Source organism: Pongo abelii, chromosome 13 (assembly GCF_028885655.2).
Source record: "Pongo abelii isolate AG06213 chromosome 13, NHGRI_mPonAbe1-v2.0_pri, whole genome shotgun sequence".
Taxonomy (NCBI): domain Eukaryota; kingdom Metazoa; phylum Chordata; class Mammalia; order Primates; family Hominidae; genus Pongo; species Pongo abelii.
This window is the reverse complement of record NC_071998.2, coordinates 97,024,539-97,049,573: the sequence shown is the minus strand read 5'-3', so window position 1 is coordinate 97,049,573 and position 25,035 is coordinate 97,024,539. Positions and strand designations below refer to the sequence as shown.

The 25,035-nt window shown below is 41.0% G+C and overlaps 1 long non-coding RNA gene across 1 annotated transcript in view; it reads left to right on the top strand.

The window, feature by feature from the left end:
• Positions 1–8,585: 8,585 nt before the first annotated feature.
• LOC129047976 (uncharacterized) overlaps positions 8,586–25,035 on the top strand; it is a 33,018-nt gene continuing 16,568 nt past the window's right edge. The window contains exon 1 of the long non-coding RNA XR_008509925.2: positions 8,586–9,702. This is a non-coding gene — a long non-coding RNA (uncharacterized LOC129047976). The remainder of the gene's footprint in view (positions 9,703–25,035) is intronic.

Sequence of the window (25,035 nt, the reverse complement as noted above, 5' to 3'; positions counted from 1 at the left end):
ACCTTGTATTGCATTTAACTCCGACATCTGTCTCTCTGCTCCAGGTGTGTAAGTTTCTGGAAAACACAGGCACTGTGTTTTCAGTACCTGACATGTAGGCCTCCAATAAATATATCTCAAATTGAACTGAATTCATCCTAGTCTTAAGTTCCTAGAGAGTAAGTTCAAATAATGCTTATTTGGTTAAGAAAATCTTGCGGACTAATGTAAATTAGAACCAAGTCTCTGAATTGTTTTTCTATAAATATGAAACAGGAAGAAAGTAGAAGCATGAAAATATTCTCCACATTGAAATTAACCTCACATGTTTTCATTCAAGTTCACAGTAGCCCCTACCTTGGGTATGTCTTATGTACGTGGCTACACACTAACACTGATAGTAAGACAAGGAGTCTGTCTGGGAAGATGCAGTGGTGCAGCTAAAAGAATCCCCAAACAGAAAAAAGACACTTGGGATCTATTCTCTGCTCTGCTAATAACTCACTTGGTCAAGTCCCTTCTTCTGTCACCCTATCTGAAAAATGATAGGGTTGAATTAAATGATCAATAAGGGCACTTCCTGTTCTGAATGGCTAAAATTCTATTTTTTTTTCTAGCTTAAAAGATTTGATATATGGAATACAGCTGAAGGTCACAGATTTCAAGAGGCTGAGGAACTGTGAAACTAGCTTCTGGGAAGGGATGTCAGCAAGGATGTTGAAGTCAGCAAGGATGTTGAAGTCAACAAGGTCAGCCAGGGCTGGAATTCAAGATCATTTCTTCATCTGTAAAATGGGAATAACGGTGGTCATCTAAATTAACTCTTGTGGTAATTGTGAAGATGAGTTTAGCTGATCATGTGAAAATGCAGTATCAGCAGTCAAGCAAGCACTTTAAAAAGTTTTTGTTTTTCATTATAAATTATTAATAATAGTAGCTAGCTATAGGCAGAAACTACAGTAGAAATTTCTCAAGAACTTAAACACATAAATCAACAAATACTCTGTCCTCAGGTGAGAGTAGCTCCTCTTATATTCATCTAAAGAAAATACCTGATTTGATATCTCTAAGAGCCATCTAGATTCACTATAACCACAGTAAAAAAGATTTACAAATGTTACCCTGACATTTGAAATATATTCAAACTGTGTTATTAATAATAATAACAAAATCAGTAGTTTTCAGGATGCACTTTAGAGTTTATAAGACACTTTCATTTTACCCATAATGATACTGAGTCTCAGAGAGGTTAAGTAACCTGCCCAATGCTTCACTCCCAATAAAGAAAGATGCTGGAGTTTACCTTATGTAAACCAGGATTCCGTTTCCCATGGAACTACTAAGAAAATTTCTAAAATACATATATAAAGACATAGACAAAGTGATACATGTGATAAATAAAACTGAAACTCCCCATGCTACAGAGCTCATAAAAATGATCAGTGTGTGTGTATAAAATTTTCACTGTTTTAGAATGAAAAACCTGACGAAAAGGCCAGAGGAATGTAGCCCCAATCACATAGCAGTATCTGAAAATTCACTGAGTCCAACTTTGCAATGGGAAGGTTTGCTCCTAAGCAGATGGCAAACAAGGTTTCATTTTCCAAGGTGATAGCAGGCGAGAGGACATGGGGAGAATAGGAAACACACACACACGGAGCAGAGATTTCCCAAAACCTCGGGCCCTCATTGTATAAACACACAGGCAAAGTAGTCACCAAAGGAAGTGGCACTTGCCCAGGGATACTTCCTGGTATATAAAGTCTGCCTTTTATTTCACCAGTGCACTACTTTGTAAAAGCATAGCATTCGTGAGATTCCTAACTCCATGCAAATCCAAACACTCATGAGAGGGTGGGAACTTCTTAACTGCTGCCTTTCAGAGACTGGTGGGGTCTGGGGTTACTAGGTGGCAGATTGGAGGCTAAAGCTAAGAAGGAAGTTCAAAGGAAGCCTCTCCCTGACCTCCCCCTTGATCAGCAGGTGGATTTGAGGGGATTTGCACTGGGAATATCACAACTACTCTGTCACTTTAATCAAGAACCTTACTTTTTTAAATTTTCTAACCCATTGTAGTAACATTCTAACTGGAATCTGAATGCCTAATCTCAGTCCGCTCCAATTTATCTCTTCAGTGACAACTAGTGATCTTTGTAAAATGCCAATCTGACCACGTTATATCCCTTAATTAAAACAAAATTTTTTTAAACCTTCCAATAAATTACATCCGCCTTCAGGATGAAAAATAAATCTCTACTGAATCTAAAGTTCCCTCATCCTCTGGCTCCCTTCCGCAACTCACTCTGAACCCTAAAATTCAGCCTCCCCAAGTTAATTTCAAGACACACTCCCACGGGTACCATATTCTGCCATGTACCCATGCCTTCATTCAAGCCAGGCTTTTTGCTGGAAATGCCCTTTCCCTTGTCCATTAGGCAGCTCCTATAATGCTTCAGAGCTTCTGGTCACACGCTACCTGGTCTAGACATCAGCACCCACCCCTAAAACCCCCCAAATTAGTTGCTGTCTCTGTGATATGCTCCTTCAGCCCTCTGCTGACCTGTTTCCTAGCATTGTTCTCAATATGTTACAATTGCCTCTTTTCTTTCCGCCTAACTAGACTGTGATGGCAGGAGGGATTATGTCTTATATATCAGCATATTCCCAGTTTTGGCGAGGACACAGAATAGACGTTCAATGCAGCTTCGTTGAAAAAAAGCCCATGGAGCATTTATGGAACTCTATAAGTGCACTATAAGTATTGGGCACTGCATGTATAATGTATTAGGATCTCTAACTTTGTTAAATATCAGGGGAACAAATTGCTGGAGTGATCAAGTGAGCACACCCATTTACTTCCAAACATTGGCTCATCGACCACATCCAATTTCTAATAAACGTTTTACTTTTTATGTAGGTCATAATAAAATAAGAATAAAGTAATATAGTTAGATTTTCTACAATTATTCCCTTCTTCCTTTTTTCGGTGCTAAAATATCTTCATTTGGTAAGATAAATAGAGCGGTAGCAGACAGCAGTTTTGTTTGGGTCTTGCTTATTTGTTTATGCCCTTACTTGGCAATCTAAAAATAAGCAAGTCAATATTGGTCTTTGTAACAGTCAGGGTCTCAGCAGGAAACAGAATTCACCCCAGATGGTTCAAATAAAGAGACTTTAATGAAAGAACCGCTCACAAAGCTGGGAGGGGTGGGAGAATAAACAAGGGCAATGAGATGCCCAGAAGGGTCAAGGGGAGGAAATTGTGTCACTGGAGCCTGGTGAGTGCTGGAGCCACGGAGAAGGGGCCATCAGCAGCCATAACTTTGAAGGAATATCACTACCCCTGACATGCCACACTGCAGCAGAGTTTCTCTCCTGTCGCTACTCAGTCTCCTGCCAGGGACTCCCACTGGTCAACTGGAAGCCAGCCAGCAAGGAGCTGGTACAGCCTACAGGTCAGCCTCTTGGACACAGAGCAAGCCAGGGATGGGTCCAGAATGAAATGAGGGAAGACGAGAAATGAGGAATAAGCTGCATAATTTTCCCCAATTGTTAAACTGGTCCTTGAAAACCAAATCTTGGCTACTGCTGATCGAGTGGCCTGAGCACCAAAAAGGGAAACAGAATCCTGAATTATAAATTAATCCTTTTTAGTTACTAGCTGGGTGACCTTAAGCAAGTCCTTTAACTTCTCTGTATGACATTTTCTTCATCTGTAAAGTGGGAACAATAATCACTGTTATACCAACTCCCACGGTTGTTGCAAGAATTAAAAAGTGTCTCATACAAGCAAGGGCTCATAAACTGCCAAGTACTATAGTTTAATTTAACCAACATTTATAGTTCTCACTGTGTGCCAGGCTCTGTTCTAATCCCTTAGCAAATACTAACCCAGGCAATCCTTCACGCAGGTTTCCCCCACATAAATATCTTTTCCTCATAGGGGCAGAAAAATATTCAACAGATGAATGATACACTCATCATTACTTTCAATGTTATAGGAGGAATCAGCTTCACTCATTCTGAAACTAAAACACTAAGTTAATCTTTACATATCACACTAAGAGGCTGTAGGATATCTTGATTCTTTTATTCAAAATAACATTAAAATTTACCTTATTTTCATGCATTTCACTACTGGAGGAAAATAAGAACCAGTGGCAGACTATGGACATTTACTATTGCCATTATTCTTCTTACTATTTTATTGTCAACTAAAATTGAGACGCTGTAGTGGCCTAGAGATAAACACAGAACATTCTCCTGGGAACATAACAGATTTTTATGGCATTTCTTCAGCTTATTTTTCCAAACACTCTAAAAAAATAATAATCATGGACACCATAATTGGTTCCATCAAAATGAATAATCAGTGTGGTTCATCGCCCACTCATTTTGCCAGTTAGCCAACTATGACCACCTGCAGATTTAGACTGGTAAACGGGCTTAAAGCGTTGTTTGTCCCAAACCTGTTCCAAATGCTGTTCCTTGTGCCTGGAGCTTTCATAAAACATGTTCACAAATCATCACAGACAGAGAATTTCCAGTGGAGATTTTAGAGGGTGTGGCTGGAGGGCAAAAGTCTTTGAATTCAATTACATATTGTTATTAGGAGTATTTCTCATCCTAGAGCTGCCCAAATCCTAAGCAGTAATAAGGTAGCTGAAAGAAGACAGGCTCTGAAGTCAGACTAGGACTTAAATTGCAGATTCTCCACTTACTAGGTATGTGACCTTGGGTAAATTATTTAATGTGGCCGAACCTTGACAAAGTAGGAAAAGAATTTCTGCCTCATAGGATTATTGTAGAAATACATGAGATAATATACAACGCACCTGGTCTGGTGCCTAGCATATAGCTGGTGCCCACTAAATAAATATAATGATGCTGATGATGAGGAAAGCCAATGATGTCCTGACCCAGAAGGGGTGGCTGTGGATGAAGACATCAAAAGTAGATGAATACAAGACTTGGCTTTCTCTTCAGACAGGAATCTGTGCTAATCAATGCTCTTTGGCTGTAATGAGCAGTTACCTTTTGTCTGCCTAGCACTCCTCTCTCTTTCTGGGAACAGCACTCCCCATTGGAATGAGGATGGAGTCTCCCCTTCTCCACCTATTCCGCTCTAGTACGGTTGGACAACTGTAACTCCCCACACCACCTCAGGCCACAGAAAGGACCATGAAATCAGGAAAAACTGATCAGAGTCCTTCCCCAGAACTTTCCAAATTGGAACTAAGAGAAGAAAGTTTTTTCCACCCTGGAGTCAAAGCTAAGAGGATGTGACCTAGCACCCGTCTGTGCCCAAAACTTGGTGAAAAGAAACTAACATGCAGGGTAAGGTAGAAGCAAAGGCAGCACATGAGAGACAGGCCTGGTAGAAATTGAGCCCCTGGTTCCTGACATCCCTAAGGCCAGCTGTACCCCTGCCCATCCATCCAACAGTTTGGTATCAGAGCCAATAAATCTCCTTTCTGTCTAAGCCAGTTAACTTAGTTTCTGTCATGCTCAATCATACAGGGGCCATTCATCTAAATACAGGACAAAATCTAAGACAACACCTCTCCACCTCTTCAGAATTCAGAGTGCCAAAGAAATATCCATGAGAAGAAGCCTTGGTGGTAGGGGCAGAGGAAACTACGTTTCTTCCTCTATTTAGTCAGTCATTCAACAACCATTACAAAATTGTATTATGTGCCATATGCAAATCTGAGCTAATTCAGCACTGTCTACATCTCCATAGTCTAAGGTCAATGCAAATTAGTAATCATTATATAAGAAAATAATTTTATTAATGAAGGTATGTACAAAGGGCAGGCAGCATAAGGAATATTTTTCAGGCCTTCACAGAAGAAAAAAGCTAAGCTAAGACTTGAAAGTTAAGATGAGTTTGCTTTTTCAAACTCTCTCTAGTGAAAGCCTAGTTTAGTTTGAGTGAGAGAGAGAGGGTGAGGGTGTGTGTGTGTGTGTGTGTGTGTGTGTGCATGTGTGTGTGTTTTATTGCCAATCCTTTGCAGGCTGGTTTATGGTCCTACTACATCTGAACTTGACTAGTATGCAGTTTGTACCACCTGTGACTCACTGTACAAGTTCAATAACTCCTAAACTGTCAATAACCTCTTCAATGACACGTTTACTAATCAAAGTCTTGTATGTTACAGCAATACTAAGTTGTCATAAAATTTTTTTAAATGCTCACTTTCCATTTCTGCATTTATTTTGTCCCAGAGTAGTAACTAACAGTTCATGGCCCAGTAGTGTGCTAGAGGAGCAGCAGAATTCTAGAAGGCAGGCTGGGCCAGAGCATCTCAGGCAGCATGGTGAAGGCTTCAGAGAGTTCAATGATAAGGAAAATGAAGCTCCCTCTTGGAGTTATACCATAAAATAAACACACAGTTACAGGCACCTTAACCATGCTGACTGGCTTCTAGATGAGAGTAAGACTTCACTATATTGGTGATATTACAGTCTTGAGGCAAGAAGCAGAAATCAGAATATTATAAGGTCATCATAGAAAATAAAGAAAAATGAGGAGGAGCATCTCCAGTATCTGCCTAGCCCTGGCTCAGCATCCCCATCCTGGCCCTGGATCCAGCACATGTTAGATGGCTGCCTTTATAGACCTTTCTTTTGCTGAGATTCCAGGTGATACAGAGTATCTGACTTTGAATCCCACTGCTATGTACAGCTGAGCTTTTAGCATTCCTGTTGTAGAAATGGGTGCATCAGAGCTAAAGGCCACTGAACACAGGGATCTTCCAACCAGGTACTTCCCTTTGTTCTAAGCCCTGACTCTCCAAACCCTCCTTGTCCTGTGGTACCCCATGAGCCGCTGTTGGGAGACAGACCTCTGGTTAAGTCAGTGAACATGGGTCAGCTGGTATGAGAGACTTGAGTTTTCCCTCACACATAAATGAAGAACTGGGAACCCTGGTATACAAGTTGGTTATCGTTACATAATAAACTATCTCAAAGCTCGGTGGCCTAAAACAAGATGCACATATTACTGCACACAAGTCTGTAGGTCAGCTGGGTGTGCTACTGATCTGGGCCAACCTTGGCAGATCTTGGCTGGGATCACTCATGTGGTCTGCAGTCTCCCGGTAGATCAGCTGAGGGCTGGCTGCCTATGGGTTGGCTGGCTTCTGGCAGCTGGCTGGCTGGTGACTGTGGGAGCAGGGGTGACTCATCCTCTAGAAAGCTGGTTTGGTCTTGTTCACATGACAGTGGCAAGAATCTGAGAGTGGAGGCGTGAGTTGTCTCTTGAGGCCTAGGTTTGAACTGGAACACCATCAGTTCCACTTCATTCAATTTGTCAAAGCAAACCACAGGATAACCCAAATTCAAGGAGTGGGGAAACAGGCTCCATCCCTTGATAGGAGCAGGTACAGAGTCACATTGCTAAAGGTAGGAACTTGGGGAGCCAAGAATTAGGGCCATTTTTGCAATCCATTTGCCCCATCTGGCTTCCACTTCGGGTGTTTCCTCTGGATGAGTTACTGGCCAAGTATTAAGTTTCTGAATCCTCCAAATCCAGCCCCTGAACCATAGAAAATTCCCCAAGGTAAACGCCACTCTCCCCAGCTTTGGTAAGCAAGATCCACATCTGACTAGATGCTTTTTGTTTGTTTGGAGACAGGGTCTCACTCTGTTACCCAGGCTGGAGTGCAATGGTACGATCTCAGCTCACTGCAACCTCTGCCTCCCGGGTTCAAGTGATTCTCATGCCTCAGCCTGCAGAGTAGCTGGAATTACAGGCACGTGCCATCATGCCAGGTGAATTTTTGTATTTTTAGTGGAGACAGGGTTTCACCATGTTAGCCAGACTGGTCTCAAACGCCTGAACTCAAGTGATCCTCTCACCTCAGCCTCCCACAGTGCTGGGATTACATGCGTGAGCCTGACTACATGCTTTCTTTAAAACTCTAACCAGTATCAAGTTGAACATCCTTTTTTTTGGGGGGGGGGGGGTGGGGAGGAGCATTTAAGTTAGCCAAGAAGCTCACGAGAAAATGTCATCCTTATGTTAGAAAAAAAGCATGCAAGAATATGGGAATTATAGGATTCAAAATTCAATTCATTCATTTAGTTATCCATTCAATAAATGTTGGTTTAATACCTTCTAAATGCATGATGCACCTAAGATGTTTTGGGGCATATAAAAGCAATTTAGACCTGCGTAGTGCCCATATGGGAATATGACCTCATATATAGTCAGTATTAGAGGGTTTGGTGCCCCAGTTCCCCTAGAAACTACAGTTGTTTGTTTACCTGTTTCTCCTCCAGCTGCCTACGAGATCCTCAAAATTGCGGATCTCATTTTGTCTCCATTTAACGCATATTAAGCACTCAATGAATGTTTGCTGAAATGCAATTAAATAAATATCTGAACAAAAGAAAACTATAAACATTGACAACATAATTTACTCTTCACAGACAAAATGGTTCGATTTACCCCCTCCCCATTTAACAGAATTAAAACATGTGGAAATCATACAACTTACCCAAAAAATAGTGATACTATGGCCCCTTTACAAAAAGCTTAGTGAGTTTATAAGTCAATAAAAAGGGCACTTTTGTTTTTCCCCACTCCTCTGTAGGAGCATATCCTCCATTGGAAGGAAGAAAGAAGACAAACAGCAGCCTGCATGCTTTTGAAGCTGGACTATCAACAAAGGATCTTCTCAATCAATTCACCACCAGCAACAGAATGCAGGCGGTTCTCAGAAATGGCTCACAAAGAAGCACAAAGAAAGGCTGTCTGAAGGCAGAAGCAGGAGATGTTTCCCTCCTGAAGATGGAAATTGGACCTTCAAGCTTTTCTGTGGAGTCAGAAGTGCCAGGGCCATCTCAGTGCGGGTGATTCAGAGAGGGTCAGAACACTTCCTCCAGGCCACCCAGGGGAGTTTTCATTACAGCCATAAAAGTCAGATTCCCCAGCTGCCCTCCTCCTAGGCTCTCCAGCCTCTGCCAGCACGAGGCCCAACGGGCAGTGTCCACCAGCAGAGGAACAAGAAGCATTGAGGAGGAGCACCAACTTGAGCAGCTGCCAGCGCCATCTGCACATTCCACTGGCGGAGGAGACAGAAGCAGCCTCAAATCCCATTGAATTTAAAGAACGGGGATGTTGAAGAGTGAGACTGATGACATCAGCTGGACTTAACGGGGGCCAGGACCTAAGGGGACTCAGTGGGTCCACTCAGCTTTCCAGGCTCCAAAATGTGATTTTGCCCATGCACTCTGAGCTTGTAAGAGCTGATATTCGAACTAATCTCATTTTTTAAATAATCTTTTTGAAAAATAGACTATTTTTTAAAGTAGTTTTAGGTTCACAGCAAAAGTGGGCAGAACAAAATAACTGTATTTTTAAATTTATAATTGGCTCAATAAACATGCTTGCGCTGGATGAAAGTACAGCAAATAAGACTGCATTGTCCCAAAACCGAATTGCTCAAAGTGGATGAGAGAGAAAAATATGCGTTAAGAGTTCTCCAAGTGAGTGAAGGCTTTAGGGGACATTTTATTCTAGGAAAAATTGATGTCCTATGATCTCTCCTTGTCCAAACCCAAGGCCAAATGAGCCTTAGAAAATCCCTGCAGCCGCCTTCTCTGAATCCAGGAAGTCCTCCATGTCCATCTCTAATATCCTGCTCTAATGCTTCACTTTCTTCCCATTGCTCCTGTTTTCACTGTGAATTCAACTTCTCTTGGCAGACCCTTCAGGTGAGTGACCCATTGGATGATTTCCAAACCTGGATTTCAGTTTCTGCCCCAGATGCTGCCTCTCTTATCACATCCACATGTGGGTGGGCTATTTCCCAGGGTACTATATCTGAACCCAGAGCTCCATGACCCCTCTGGCTTGGTAGGGAATGGGGAGATTTGACCACTGCAGGCAGTGGAAACAGATGTACAATGGTAAAAATCCCCTCTCTGAAGAGTGCTTTGCCTCATTCAGATCCCAGTGTCTTCAAATAAGGCAGAAATAGGTGTCTGGACGACATTAACTCCACACCCAGAGAATCCTAGAAGTGAGTTCTTCAGGTTGTAGCCAAAGCCCCATGAACGATTTATCCCAACTAGAAAGGTGAGTGAAGAGTGAATTCTCAACACACCTGAGAACACACACTGCTCTTCTTAATTCACTGTGAACATATTTAATGTTCATTAAGTGATATATCTAAGGACCATCCCACCAGCTCTTTTCTTAGGAAGATAGCCAACCTCAGCCATTCTAGACTGGTGTATACAACTGCCCCCCTCAGAAGGGAAATGTCTTAAAATGTTGACGACCTCCAACTGTGATGCCCTATGTCTTGCTGCAACCCCTCCAACATAATTGAAATGAGGTATTTCACTAACAATCTCCATAGGTTCCTCCCCGTTCCTTCTCCTAGAGAGAAATATTTCCTTGAAGCCACCCTGGGCCTCGGCTCACTCTTACACCCATCTGTAAACACAGCCTGAATTATTCCATATAAGAGTTTCCTCTCCCCAACTGAATTGTGAGCTCCAAGAGGGCAGGTGCCACATCTTAAGTCATTTTGTGTGTGTGCAATGAACACACATTCAGTGTACACACTAAACAACGTGGAGCAAGTTAGCCTCCCTGTAAAATTGGAAGAAATAACCAAATGGATGTCAGAGGGTCACTGGTAGCATTACATGAAAGGATGTATGAAAAATCCCCAGCATGGAACATAATAAGTGCTCAAAACTTATTTGCTGCTGTTATATGTTGTTAATATCTTAATTAATTAACTCTGTGTCTTAGCTCCCTCATTAATTAAATAGTAATAAAGTGGGTACTTTACTGGGTTACAGTAAGTAAATGAGACAATGCTCATAAGAACCTAGCATGCTGCCTGGCACATACTAGTCTCTTTGTAAATGGAAGCAATTAATACTAATGCACTGAGAACTTGCCTCCCCTTCTTCCCTATTCCCACCCATGGAGAGGGGTACTTGACCTGGTACCTCTGAATTAAGCACCACTAGGAGACCTAAGGTACATGAGGTTGAGGATGCTCCTCTCCCCTGGGTTTCCTGGGAATTCTCAGAGATACCCTGCCCAGTGCTACCACAGAGGGCTGTTATGGGGCTCACCAGAGGCATCACCAACTTGCCCCAGGAAAGCTGAGCATCTGAGCAAGGGACACACACCCCAAATAGGAACCAAATGCCTACCACTGGTGAGGACTGCAGAGGGATGCCACAGCCCAGTCCCCTGGGTTTTGTGAATTTGTAAGCCAGGGCAAAGAGAACACTGCTTGAGAGCCTACTGAAAATCATCCATTCATTTGCTTATCTAACCATCCATTCAGCCACCCATCTGTTCATTTACAGCATAGAGGCTCTGGAGGCAGGCTTCCTGAATTGAACCCTGACTCAATCACTTACTAGATGTGTGACTTGAACAAAGCACTTAATACCATAAGCCTCAGATTCCCCCTTTTATAGAATGGGAAATAATAACAATAAATGCCCCATAGGTTTACTTCATGGAGAAAAACAATCCCTGAGTATAGCACCTGGCACAGCATAAACATCATTACATGTTACCTGCTATTATGACAAAGATGATGACGATGATGATGATGATGTTGATGATGATGGTGATGATGATGTAGGAAGCCTGCACAAAGGTGGAGGATGGAGCTGCATAAACCAAACTGCAGATGGAGTGCACACAGGCAATACCAACAAAGCCAGCCCTAAATAATTGGGGCTGGGGCTGCTGCTTCTATCATTAAGCTGTTTTAAGATCTGTTGTGTTTTCAAAGGGAAGAAGATATGCTGCCACTTCCCTTGAAGTTTCCAGTTTACACGGGTCAGCTGCACACCTGCAATTAAACCTTGAAGGGATTTCGGGAGGCCCTCTTTTTCAGCAGCTCCTTTTTTTTAACCATCATTTTCCAGGTTTGTTCCCACAGTCACCTGTCAATGTGTCACTTCCCTTCAACCTGCCCTCAAATGCACTTGCTAAAAAACAATTTCCAAACTCTCCTTGTTACCAACAGAGATGCTGAGAAAGAGAGAGGAGAGCTGGAAAAGCTACCGATTCTCTTTGATGAGTCAAAGATTCTAGCATTTTCCTTTCTTGATGCTCTGGCTTTGACTGACATTGGGGCCTGTTTATAATCTCTAACCTGAGCCAGTGATCATTTCCCAAAATCTAAAACTGCAGACCAGAATCAACCTTAGAATTGATTGCAGTGGATTTGTTTTGGTTGCTCATTTCTCCAGAGCCTTAACAAACAATCTTTCAAGGCTTGCTGGTGGGAGGGATGGATGGCCTGAAAGGAAGGAGGTGAGGGGATGAGAGCCCCCCAGGCTCCCGCACCACCCCTGCTTTCTCTCTACTACTGGGTGATTTCTTCTCTCTACTACTTTTTGAAGCTACCAATTATTCTCTCCACCACCCTCTGCCTAAGTCAAGCACTGCTTCTGCTTATGCCAAGTCACATTCAAATTGAAAAAATTAAAGAAGTGTAGTAGCAAGAAAGATAGCCCTAAAATCCTGTTCAGTGAGTTTCAATAATTCTATTTTTTAAAATTACCAGAACATCAAGACATGGTGCACATAGGAAAAATACAGAAAAGCACATTGTCTATATTGATGATCTACACGTTGGTGTGTACACGCAAACAGGGGATGACCCCCTTGTGTCCCACTGGAAGCCTCTGACAACATCAGGTTCTAAATTATTATTTTTTTTTTAATTAATTTATTTATTTATTTGTTTATTTTTTTCTCCCCTCTCCCCCCACCCCACAACAGTCCCCGAAGTGTGATGTTCCCCTTCCTGTGTCCATGTGTTCTCATTGTTCAATTCCCACCTATGAGTGAGAATATGCGGTGTTTGGTTTTTTGTTCTTGTGATAGTTTACTGAGAATGATGATTTCTAATTTCATCCATGTCCCTACAAAGGACGTGAACTCATCATTTTTTATGGCTGCATAGTATTCCATGGTGTATATGTGCCACATTTTCTTAATCCAGTCTATCATTGTTGGACATTTGGGTTGGTTCCAAGTCTTTGCTATTGTGAATAATGCTGCAATAAACATACGTGTGCATGTGTCTTTATAGCAGCATGATTTATAGTCCTTTGGGTATATACCCAGTAATGGGATGGCTGGGTCAAATGGAATTTCTAGTTCTAGATCCCTGAGGAATCGCCACACTGACTTCCACAATGGTTGAACTAGTTTACAGTCCCACCAACAGTGTAAAAGTGTTCCTATTTCTCCACATCCTCTCCAGCACCTGTTGTTTCCTGACTTTTTAATGATTGCCATTCTAACTGGTGTGAGATGGTGTCTCATTGTGGTTTTGATTTGCATTTCTCTGATGGCCAGTGATGGTGAGCGTTTTTTCATGTGTTTTTTGGCTGCATAAATGTCTTCTTTTGAGAAGTGTCTGTTCATGTCCTTCGCCCACTTTTTGATGGGGTTGTTTGTTTTTTTCTTGTAAATTTGTTGGAGTTCATTGTAGATTCTGAATATTAGCCCTTTGTCAGATGAGTAGGTTGCAAAAATTGTCTCCCATTTTGTAGGCTGCCTGTTCACTCTGATGGTAGTTTCCTTTGCTGTGCAGAAGCTCTTTAGTTTAATTAGATCCCATTTGTCAATTTTGGCTTTTGTTGCCATTGCTTTTGGTGTTTTAGACATGAAGTCCTTGCCCATGCCTATGTCCTGAATGGTATTGCCTAGGTTTTCTTCTAGGGTTTTTATGGTTTTAGGTCTAACATTTAAGTCTTTAGTCCATCTTGAATTGATTTTTGTATAAGGTGTAAGGAAGGGATCCAGTTTCAGCTTTCTACATATGGCTAGCCAGTTTTCCCAGCACCATTTATTAAATAGGGAATACTTTCCCCATTTCTTGTTTTTGTCAGATTTGTCAAAGATCAGATAGTTGTAGATATGTGGCATTATTTCTGACGGCTCTGTTCTGTTCCATTGATCTATATCTCTGTTTTGGTACCAGTACCATGCTGTTTTGGTTACTGTAGCCTTGTAGTATAGTTTGAAGTCAGGTAGTGTGATGCCTCCAGCTTTGTTCTTTTGGCTTAGGATTGACTTGGCGATGCGGGCTCTTTTTTGGTTCCATATGAACTTTAAAGTAGTTTTTTCCAATTCTGTGAAGAAAGTCATTGGTAACTTGATGGGGATGGCATTGAATCTGTAAATTATCTTGGGAAGGATGGCCATTTTCATGATATTGATTCTTCCTACCCATGAGCATGGAATGTTCTTCCATTTGTTTGTATCCTCTTTTATTTCCTTGAGCAGTGGTTTGTAGTTCTCCTTGAAGAGGTCCTTCACATCCCTTGTAAGTTGGATTCCTAGGTATTTTATTCTCTTTGAAGCAATTGTGAATGGGAGTTCACTCATGATTTGGCTCTCTGTTTGTCTGTTATTGATGTATAAGAATGCTTGTGATTTTTGTACATTGATTTTGTATCCTGAGACTTTGCTGAAGTTGCTTATCAGCTTAAGGAGATTTTGGGCTGAGACAATGGGGTTTTCTAGATATACTATCATGTCATCTGCAAACAGGGACAATTTGACTTCCTCTTTTCCTAATTGAATACCCTTTATTTCCTTCTCTTTGCCTAATTGCCCTGGCCAGAACTTCCAACACGATGTTGAATAGAAGTGGTGAGAGAGGGCATCCCTGTCTTGTGCCAGTTTTCAAAGGGAATGCTTCCAGTTTTTGCCCATTCAGTATGATATTGGCTGTGGGTTTGTCATAAATAGCTCTTATTATTTTGAGATATGACCCATCAATACCCAATTTATTGAGAGTTTTTAGCATGAAGGGTTGTTGAATTTTGTCAAAGGCCTTTTCTGCATCTATTGAGATAATCATGTGGTTTTTGACTTTGGTTCTGTTTATATGCTGGATTACATTTATTGATTTGCGTATATTGAACCAGCCTTGCATCCCAGGGATGAAGCCCACTTGATCATGGTGGATAAGCTTTTGATGTGCTGCTGGATTCTGTTTGCCAGTATTTTATTGAGGATTTTTGCATCGATGTTCATCAAGGATATTGGTCTAAAATTCTCTTTTTTTGTTGTGTCTCTGCCAGGCTTTGGTATCAGGATGATGCTGGCCTCATAAAATGAGTTAGGGAGGATTCCCTCTTTTTCTATTGATTGGAATAGTTTCAGAAGGAATGGTACCAGCTCCTCCTTGTACCTCTGGTAGAATTCGGCTGTGAACCCATCTGGTCCTGGACTTTTTTTGGTTGGTAAGCTATTGATTATTGCCACAATTTCAGATCCTGTTATTGGTCTATTCAGAGATTCAACTTCTTCCTGGTTTAGTCTTGGGAGGGTGTATGTGTTGAGGAATTTATCCATTTCTTCTAGATTTTCTAGTTTATTTGCGTAGAGGTGTTTGTAATATTCTCTGATGGTAGTTTGTATTTCTGTGGGATCGGTGGTGATATCCCCTTTATCATTTTTTATTGCATCTATTTGAATCTTCTCTCTTTTTCTCTTTATTAATCTTGCTAGCGGTCTATCAATTTTGTTGATCCTTTCAAAAAACCAGCTCCTGGATTCATTTATTTTTTGAAGGGTTTTTTGTGTCTCTATTTCCTTCAGTTCTGCTCTGATTTTAGTTATTTCTTGCCTTCTGCTAGCTTTTGAATGTGTTTGCTCTTGCTTTTCTAGTTCTTTTAATTGTGATGTTAGGGTGTCAATTTTGGATCTTTCCTGCTTTCTCTTGTGGGCATTTAGTGCTATAAATTTCCCTCTAAACACTGCTTTGAATGCGTCCCAGAGATTCTGGTATGTTGTGTCTTGGTTCTCATTGGTTTCAAAGAACATCTTTATTTCTGCCTTCATTTCGTTATGTACCCAGTAGTCATTCAGGAGCAGGTTGTTCAGTTTCCACGTAGTTGAGCGGTTTTGAGTGAGATTCTTAATCCTGAGTTCTAGCTTGATTGCACTGTGATCTGAGAGAAAGTTTGTTATAATTTCTGTTCTTTTACATTTATTAAGGAGAGCTTTACTTCCAAGTATATGGTCAATTTTGGAATAGGTGTGGTGTGGTGCTGAAAAAAATGTATATTCTGTTGATTTGGGGTGGAGAGTTCTGTAGATGTCTATTAGGTCCGCTTGGTGCAGAGCTGAGTTCAATTCCTGGGTATCCTTGTTGATTTTCTGTGTCGTTGATCTCTCTAATGTTGACAGTGGGGTGTTAAAGTCTCCCATTATTAATGTGTGGGAGTCTAAGTCTCTTTGTAGGTCAGTCAGGACTTGCTTTATGAATCTGGGTGCTCCTGTATTGGGTGCATATATATTTAGGATAGTTAGCTCTTCTTGTTGAATTAATCCCTTTACCATTATGTAATGGCTTTCTTTGTCTCTTTTGATCTTTGTTGGTTTAAAGTCTGTTTTATCAGAGACTAGGATTGCAACCCCTGCCTTTTTTTATTTTCTATTTGCTTGGTAGATCTTCCTCCATCCTTTTATTTTGAGCCTATGTGTGTCTCTGCACGTGAGATGGGTTTCCTGAATACAGCACACTGATGGGTCTTGAGTCTTTATCCAATTTGCCAGTCTGTGTCTTTTAATTGGAGCATTTAGTCCATTTACATTTAAAGTTAATATTGTTATGTGTGAATCTGATCCTGTCATTATGATGTTAGCTGGTTATTTTGCTCATTAGTTGATGCAGTCTCTTCCTAGTCTGGATGGTCTTTACATTTCGGTATGATTTTGCAGTGGCTGGTACCGGTTGTGCCTTTCCATGTTTAGTGCTTCCTTCAGGAGCTCTTTTAGGGCAGGCCTGGTGGTGACAAAATCTCTCAGCATTTGCTTGTCTGTAAAGTATTTTATTTCTCCTTCACTTATGAAGCTTAGTTTGGCAGGATATGAAATTCTGGGTTGAAAATTCTTTTCTTTAAGAATGTTGAATATTGGCCCCCACTCTCTTCTGGCTTGTAGGGTTTCTGCCGAGAGATCCGCTGTTAGTCTGATGGGCTTCCCTTTGATGGTAACCCGACCTTTCTCTCTGGCTGCCCTTAACATTTTTTCCTTCATTTCAACTTTGGTGAATCTGATAATTATGTGTCTTGGAGTTGCTCTTCTCGAGGAGTATCTTTGTGGCGTTCTCTGTATTTCCTGAATCTGAATGTTGGCCTGCCTTGCTAGATTGGGGAAGTTCTCCTGGATAATATCCTGCAGAGTGTTTTCCAACTTGTTTCCATTCTCCCCGTCACTTTCAGGTACACCAATCAGACGTAGATTTGGTCTTTTCACATAGTCCCACATTTCTTGGAGGCTTTGCTCGTTTCTTTTTATTCTTTTTTCTCTAAACTTCCCTTCTCGCTTCATTTCATTCATTTCATCTTCCAGGGCTGATACCCTTTCTTCCATTTGATTGCATCAGCTCCTGAGGCTTCTGCATTCTTCACGTAGTTCTCGAGCCTTGGTTTTCATCTCCATCAGCTCCTTTAAGCACTTCTCTGTATTGGTTATTCTAGTTATACATTCTTCTAAATTTTTTTCAAAGTTTTCAACTTCTTTGCCTTTGGTTTGAATATCCTCCCGTAGCTCGGAGTAATTTGATCGTCTGAAGCCTTCTTCTCTCAGCTCGTCAAAGTCATTCTCCGTCCAGCTTTGTTCCGTTGCTGGTGAGGAACTGCGTTCCTTTGGAGGAGGAGAGGTACTCTGCTTTTTAGAGTTTCAGTTTTTCTGCTCTGTTTTTTCCCCATCTTTGTGGTTTTATCTACTTTTGGTCTTTGATGATGGTGATGTACAGATGGGCTTTTGGTGTGGATGTCCTTTCTGCTAGTTTTCCTTCTAACAGACAGGACCCTCAGCTGCAGGTCTGTTGGAGTACCTGGCCGGCCGTGTGAGGTATCAGTCTGCCCCTGCTGGGGGGTGCCTCCCAGTTAGGCTGCTCGGGGGTCAGGGGTCAGGGACCCACTTGAGGAGGCAGTCAGCCCATTCTCAGATCTCCAGTTGCGTGCTGGGAGAACCACTGCTCTCCTCAAAGCTGTCAGACAGGGACATTTAAGTCTGCAGAGGTTACTGCTGTCTTTTTGTTTGTCTGTGCCCTGCCCCCAGAGGTGGAGCCTACAGAGGCAGGCAGGCCTCCTTGAGCTGTGGTAGGCTCCACCCAGTTCAAGCTTCCAGGCTGCTTTGTTTACCTAAGCGAGCCTGGGCAATGGCGGGCACCCCTCCCCCAGCCTCGCTGCCGACTTGCTGTTTGATCTCAGACTGCTGTGCTAGCAATCAGCGAGACTCCGTGGGCGTAGGACCCTCTGAGCCAGGTGCGGGCTATACTCTCCTGGGGCACCGTTTCCTAAGCCCGTCGGAAAAGCACAGTATTCGGGTGGGAGTGGCCCGATTTTCCAGGTGCCGTCTGTCACCCCTGGAAAGGGAACTCCCTGACCCCTTGGGCTTCCCGAGTGAGGCAATGCCTCGCCCCTGCTTCGGCTGGTGCACGGTGCACTCACCCACTGACCTGCGCCCACTGTCTGGCACTCCCTAGTGAGATGAACACGGTACCTCAGATGGAAATGCAGAAATCACCCGTCTTCTGCGTCGCTTGCGCTGGGAGCTGTAGACCAGAGCTGTTCCTATTCGGCCATCTTGGCTCCTCCTCCTAAATTATTAAAGTAACAAAAATTTAAGGTGGCCACAGCCCCTCACAATGCCCAATAACAAGTAGCTGTATCTCTAATAAGATGCATTCTCAGGCCACAAGCCCGGAGCCTGCTGAGCCACTCTACAGCTCATCTTGTTCACCAAGGCCTTTGCAGCTTGAAGGTGACAGAGTCCACACCTGCAAGGGCAGGGTCATCCCAGCAGCCACCATGGCTCCTTCAATCAGCTAATCTCAGATATAACTTCTTTTCACAGAGAAGAGAAACTACATGGATCTTTCCACTTGGTCATACCCTGGGGATGGAGCCTGGTACACGAACTTGCTCAGAGACATGCCAGCCAGACAAATTAACTAACAGGCCTGGGGCACAGAGGCCAGGGCCACCTGTGCAGGCAACCTGTGATTAGGCAGGCTCCTGGCATATCAGCAGAGGGACTATGGCCCAAGGGACAGAACCACATACCCTGTTAGGCCCAAATTTGCCCTGTCAGCCTGCAGCCTGGACAACCTCTGTTCCCACCAAGTTAAACAGAGCTGAAAGGATTGTAGGCACCTTCGCCACTGCTGAGAGTAATTGAGCAATAGCCTCCCAGCAGGCTGAATCGTGATGTGTTCCTTGGGAAATTATATATTTTTAACCTCTAAAACAATATAATTTAAAGGTGAATGTATTTTTCCTCAATAGTTACAGAGCCTCTTATTTCCTCTAAAGAGCTGAGGTGGGAGATTATTTTGCTGCTCCTACATATGTATTTAAAGAGATACTTACAATGGATTCACCTCCAAATGTAAGTTTTGGTAGAGGGGTATTTAGAAGGCCTCTGAAAGTAACATTTCTGTATAGGATTTTATTTCCAATTAACCCAGTTTTGCAACCAAAGTATATGTGCCCACTCCAACCCCTTACAGAGTTTCTATTTATGACAACAGAATCTTCCCAAACACCAAGACAAGAAGAGTTATATTCATGGTGAAGAATGAAGGTGATCTCATCACTACCCTTCATTCCTCATATTCCCTCATTCAAAAATTCCATCACCGAGAGTTAGTCAACCATCCAGTCTGGCCTCTTTTTCATTGAAGTGGCTCTTATATTCATTCTTATTCAGTCCCAATATCCCTAGACAAGGCAAGACTCTTCCACCCTCATGCTGGGATCACTGTGTCCATTCCAATTAAACCCCCTGGGTTCCAGCAGCTTCTTCACATGGTGCAATCCTGCACACAGCTGCTAGCAGCATCCACTTTCATGCTACTCTCTGCCTGGTCACTCCTCTGCTCAAAAACCTTCAATGCTCTTTTTCTATCATGGTATTCAAAGCCAGCATTCTCTGGCCATCCCACGAGCAAGATCCACCCTGCCTATCCTGCTGTATTCACAATATTTTTCAGCAGGTACTCACTATTACAGCCACACCAACAATGTTTGGACCCACAAACACATCAAACTCATTCATATCTGAAACTTCTATCTTTGCTCATCCTGTTTCCATCATTTGGAATTCTCTGTAATCTTCTCACTTCCTAACTCAATTCTAGGCATCCTCCAAAGTTTACCTCTTCCATGAAGACTTTCTTGATTGTCCTGTGCCCTGCTATTCTCCCACAAGTGCTGTGTCAATCAACATTGTGCTTTATTATGGACTATTTGTGACCAAGTCACTGTTTCTTGTTTTTTCAATGTCCTATTTTTTCAAAATTGCACGAATTTGAATGTCATAACTCATCTGTATCATTTTTTACACAAAGTCTAGAACCGATTAGCAAATAGGCAGCTTATGCAGACTTGGAAAGAAATGAAAAGATGCTGTGATGCCAACCTGAGCTCATCAAGGACAAGTCACACCAGACTAGCTTAATTCCTTCCTGTGCAGGGATTTTAGAAAGGTATAATAGGAAAATAGAATACATGCAATGCTCTGCGTTTCACCAAAGTATTTAACAAAGTCTCTCCTTCCCAAAAAATTTAAGAGCAAAAGTACCTTTGATGATCTAGATAATCAAATGATTATCTAGAAAGGATGCCCAAAGGATGCCAATAATTGCACTGTTGTCAACCAGCTAGGAGAGTTCTAGTGGTATGCTCATGAGTCTATTTCAAGAATATTTTTGTCAATGGCAGAATGGTAATATTTATGGCACTCTGGGGAAAATATACAACTTGGAGGGAAAATGATAATATTGAATGGCCAAATAAAGTTACAAAATTTTCTGAATTGGCTGGTGAAAGAGGCAAAGCTGTCAATATGGCATTCAACAGAGACAAATTTAAAGTTTCACCCACATCCATTCATCCAACATGACAAGTATGGAATTCCTGTTGCTGAAGCTTTTCTGATATAAATTATTTTTTCATTTTTATGATTTACAAAATATTCAGTATCCAAAAGAGGGCTGAATTATATGACGTCAAAAAATCTTCCCAACTTTGAGATCATAGTGATGTATGATTCTATATATCTCTGTCTCTATCTCACACCGAAACTAGATTGTAAATCTATTGGCATGAACATCATGGTATAGGGAAAAGTACATGGAATTTGCAGTCAGATAGACATGAGTTCAAATCATACTTTTTCCGGTTACTAGGTGGATAACTTCTGTTTCTTCTTCTACAAATTAGAAATTGTGCAAGGTATGATAGTTGACTTGAATAATGTTCCAAACATATGACCTAGTCTAATGTCTGGCATATAGTGGGCATTGAATACATGTTAATTATAAACATTTCTCTATATCCTATCCAGCTGATAGGCTATTAGGAATAAACTGGAATTTTAGTAAGAAATCATTTAGTTCTTTGATTTTGAGGAATGTCTTAGAGAGATTACTCGCTCATTAGAAAAGGTTTGAAGATGGAGGAAGAATAAATACAGGTATTCCAGACAGAGAAATGGCAGGAGGAAAGGCATGGAAATGTGAATATGTAGAACGTGGCATATGCAGGGAAGGGGAATAACTCCAACCCACTAGGACTAGAGGTTGGAGAGAAGGTTAGGTTGGTAGAATGGCTCAGATGATGCAGAACTTGAAGTGCCACTGAGCCAAACTGTAAGCCATGTGTACCTTCTGATACTCACATGGTAACTCACCTCTATACCCTCTTTTTGGCATATTTTAAGAATATTAAATGATTATTATAATCAAGACATTTTCTCTTTGAGAGCAATGGCATGACAAAAACAATTCACAAGAGATGTCTCTTCTAGCAGCAACCAAATTACTTCATCCTCATTTTTCTAGCTTGCTTTCAAAAGCCAAGGTTTACTGATTTGAACCAGGTGCCCTATTCTACCCAGGAAGTCTCTCTAGCCAGCAGAGTTTGAAGGCCTATTTCACCAGTTCTATTCTTTTTCTGACACTAACATATTTGACAGGAATATGAGTAGGTGGAAAACACAATGTTTTCAATTGAAGTTCACTAGCAAGTCTCCAGTAGAGTTATTTTAGAGATTAAAGAAAGGATCATTTGGACACATGAATTTGAATATGATTTATAGATTACTTCCACAGACATAGAGTTGCTTATCTCTCAGACAGCTGTGAGAATAGACAGAAGTCACATAGGAGGTACGTAGTCTCTAGAATGGGGAAAAATATATATATTAAATCTTAAAGTGGCTGATGCAGCAATTAATATTTCAACCTTCCTTGTGCAAGGAAGAAAAGAGTAAGATTACAGGGATGTCGGATTCCCATGAATATGTGATTTCAGACTTGCGGGGGGAAATGCTAATTATGTATTACAAACCTAAACCCCTCAGGCACTAATGGGCTATTTTAAAATGTTTTTTACAAATTGTGGAGACTAAAAAATTTTGTTTCCATCAAGGTTTCAGTAACACATTTCTAGCACATTCCTAAATAAGGTTATGGAAAAGAAACAGTATATAGTCAAGCTCCTTTGAGAATGAATTTTCATTGTTTTTTAATTTATCAACAAGTATTTAGTAACCATGCTCTGTGGGGCTAGCAGACCACATCCTTTTACCCTCTAAACCCCACTCTCTTTCCAAAACACACACTTTCTTACACAAATATACAAGCAAAAAGATATATGGGTCAGTCCTGAAGGGTTTTATCACCAGTTTAGGGGTAGAAAACAAACAGGAAAAGCCTATGAAAATGTCTTGTGCATTCACCTCTCTGACCCTGACTTGAAGTGTTTCTGGAGTTCCAGAAAGACTCTAGGTGAGCTAAAGAAGTCAAAAGAAATTTCAGAGAGAAAGTGTAAAGGCATCTGGGCCTTTGAGGTAGAAGGCAAAGGAGGCCAGGTCTACAATGAAATGAAGAATTTGTATGTTTGGCCAAAGGGAAGAAGTCATTTAAATGAAACAGGAACATTTTTAAGTTCATCAAGCGTTCCACCAACTCTATACACACTTTCTCAAAAACTGTATTCTGCCTTGCATTTCCAACTGATAGACCCAGCACATGCATCACCTCCCCATTTACTGACGTCATGTTGATATATTGATATGATAGAAAAAAAAAACTTTTTATGAAACCAAATATAAAGGAAGCCAGCTGTCACAAGAAATATTGAAGAAATCCTGTAAAATATAAAGCAGCTAGGACAAGTTCAATGAAGAATAAGAGTTGCGAAAACCATAGCTTAAAAATAAACAATCAAAGCAGTCCTTCGCAAGCATATAACAGAGCCTGAATGGGTAGAGGACTCATTATCAGAATAATAAACTACAGAATTACAATAGGAGTGTGAGTCTTAATCAGACCTTTGCTGTGTCCTCAGGCTTACAGAGCCTACGAGAATGGCAGCAGCATTTTATGCCCTCAGGATAAAGCATGACAACTTCTCTCTAGGAATATTAGAAATGTGACTGGAAAGGGAGTTAGTACAGGAGATGGGGCCTGAAAGAGTTTGAATAGATGACTATACACTTCCACATTAGACCAGATGGATGGGAGACAGGAGAAGTCAGCTCCATTTAGGAGTAAAATAAACTAAAGTTTTCTAACTCCAGAGTAAATTTCTATTACTTTGGAGATTGTGAGAAGTTTGCCAATCTACATGCTTCTTCATTTATGAACCTACCTGAAAATCTGCCCATCTATTCACCTTTTTGGAGCCCTAAGTAAGACCTCCCAATTGAAAGAGAAGTCTATTGAGAAAACAGACTTCTAAAAACTGCAGAGAAAATCCCATGTAAGTTACCTGTATGAATCAAACCACTCCTTCATTTATAATCAGGATCACAAGACATTTGAGGAAATCAATTTACATTAAAACAAGATGAACTCAATATGACATCAGAAGAAATAAAAATGATTCAGAAAAGTGAAAATAATTATTAAATGTTTTCAGATGTTTCTTTAGAGATATTTGAGTGGGTGTTGAACACACATAAAAAAATGAATAGATTATAAAAGCTTCCATGAAATAAGAGTAATCAGAGTACGTGAACAAATGTTGGGAAATTAAAAATATGGTTACTGAACATTAAAAAATTCAATGTATGGAACAGATAATTGGAACAAATAAGGTTGAAGACTGGATAAATAGAGAAAATTTCTCATGAAAAAGAGCAAAAATGAAAAGAGATAGAAAATATGAGCTTGTGGAAGATAGAGCTAGGAAGGCAACATATACCTGAGTCCTAGAAGCAGAAAATTGCAACAACAGAGGGGGAAAAATAATCAAAGAAATAAAGGTGGGTGGGAATACCAGGGGTAAAGAAAGAGATAATTCATAAGAATGAAAAGACCAGCTGGATGCAGTAGCTCACCCCTGCAATTCCAATACTTTCAGAGTCTGAAGCAGGAGGATTGCTTGAGGCCAGGAGTTTGAGACAAGCCTGAGCAACATAGCAAGACCCTGTCTCTAAAAATTTTTTAAAACTTAGCCTGACACGATGGTATATGCCTATAGTCCCAGCTGCTGGACAGGCTGAGGTGGAAGGATCCCATGAGCCCAGGAATTCAAGGCTGCAGTGAACTATGATCATACCACTGCACTCCAGCCTGGGCAATAGAACAAGACCCTGTCTCTAAAACAAATACATAATAATAATGAAAAGACCTACCAAGTTAATGTGTGAACAGAAACAACACATATCTGAACAAATCTTGGTGAAATTTCAAAAATCCTAAAAATTATCATGAAGAAGGGAAGTTTTTACAGAGTAAAAACATCAGAATGATAGCATACGTCTCAACAGCAATAAGGGAGCAATTCCTTCAAAGTTCTGAGGAAGATGTTTGAAATTAGAAATATATACTTAGTCAAACTGTCAATCAAAAGTGAAGTAAAAATAAAGACAGTTTTAGATATTCAAAGATTATTAAATGTTGCTCTCTTATATTTCATATTTTTTAAAGTTCTGATGAAGGGCTCCAGTAAAACAAAATTGGAATATGACAAGAAAAATGAGATAAATATTTGAAAAAGAAATAACATCTG